The sequence below is a fragment of the Nannospalax galili genome, unplaced genomic scaffold (genome assembly GCF_000622305.1).
Source record: "Nannospalax galili isolate Female #2095 unplaced genomic scaffold, S.galili_v1.0 scaffold83, whole genome shotgun sequence".
Lineage (NCBI taxonomy): Eukaryota > Metazoa > Chordata > Mammalia > Rodentia > Spalacidae > Nannospalax > Nannospalax galili.
This window is the reverse complement of record NW_008352659.1, coordinates 1,047,797-1,048,524: the sequence shown is the minus strand read 5'-3', so window position 1 is coordinate 1,048,524 and position 728 is coordinate 1,047,797. Positions and strand designations below refer to the sequence as shown.

At 74.0% G+C, this 728-nt stretch overlaps 1 protein-coding gene across 3 annotated transcripts in view; it reads left to right on the top strand.

Annotated features, from left to right (window-relative positions):
- Positions 1-6: 6 nt before the first annotated feature.
- Positions 7-728, top strand: part of Tspan14 (tetraspanin 14) — a 60,961-nt gene continuing 60,239 nt past the window's right edge. For all 3 annotated transcript variants that reach the window (XM_029554462.1, XM_029554461.1, XM_008849818.3), the window contains exon 1: positions 7-104. The gene's annotated coding sequence lies outside the window, so the exon portion shown is untranslated. The remainder of the gene's footprint in view (positions 105-728) is intronic.

The window sequence follows — 728 nt, the reverse complement described above, 5'->3', positions numbered from 1 at the left end:
GCCCCGCCGCTCGGACAGCTTGAGTCGCGCCCTCCCGCCCGGCGCTGCCGAACTTGCTCTAACTTCCTCGGCCGACCGGGCTGCGTCGTCGCTGCCGCACCCGGGTGAGTAGAGCGCGAGCCCCACTGCAGCCGGGCCTGTCCGCGTCATTGTCTCAGGCGGGCCCTAGCGGGCGTCCTCGGGGGACGGCGGCTGGTCCCCGGCTTCCCGCTCGGTCCGGCCGAACCCCCTACAGACCCGGGGGCGGCCCTGCGGGCGGCGCGGGCTTTGTCTGCCGAGACCGTCCGCGAGCGCTGGAGGCCGCGGCCGGGACCTAGCTGAGCCGAAGTCCGGCGCCGGGCGGAGTGGGAGGCGCGGTGGGCGGCCCGGATGGGTCGCGCTCGCCGGGTCTGCGTTATGTCCCCGGGAGAGTGCGCACCGGGGCGGACTCGTGGGGCGGCGCCCGGGAGGATGGGACTGCACCGCGCCGCCCTCGGGCTCTGCCCTGGTCCCCAGCCCCCTTCGGCTTCGTCCAGGCCCCCCCGGAGCTCCGGCCGCGGGAGCAGGACTGTGGGTGTGCTCCGGCCGAGGTGTCCCGCAACAGTTTGGGGCGGCCGGAGTTTGAGGAGGGGGCGACCCCAGCTTCTCCGTGCAGATCTCGGGGAGCTGTGCTTGGAAGCAGAGCCGGACCCCTGACCTAGCCCGATCTTGTGTCCAGCTTGGGCTTCTGGCTGTGCCTTGACTGGGAC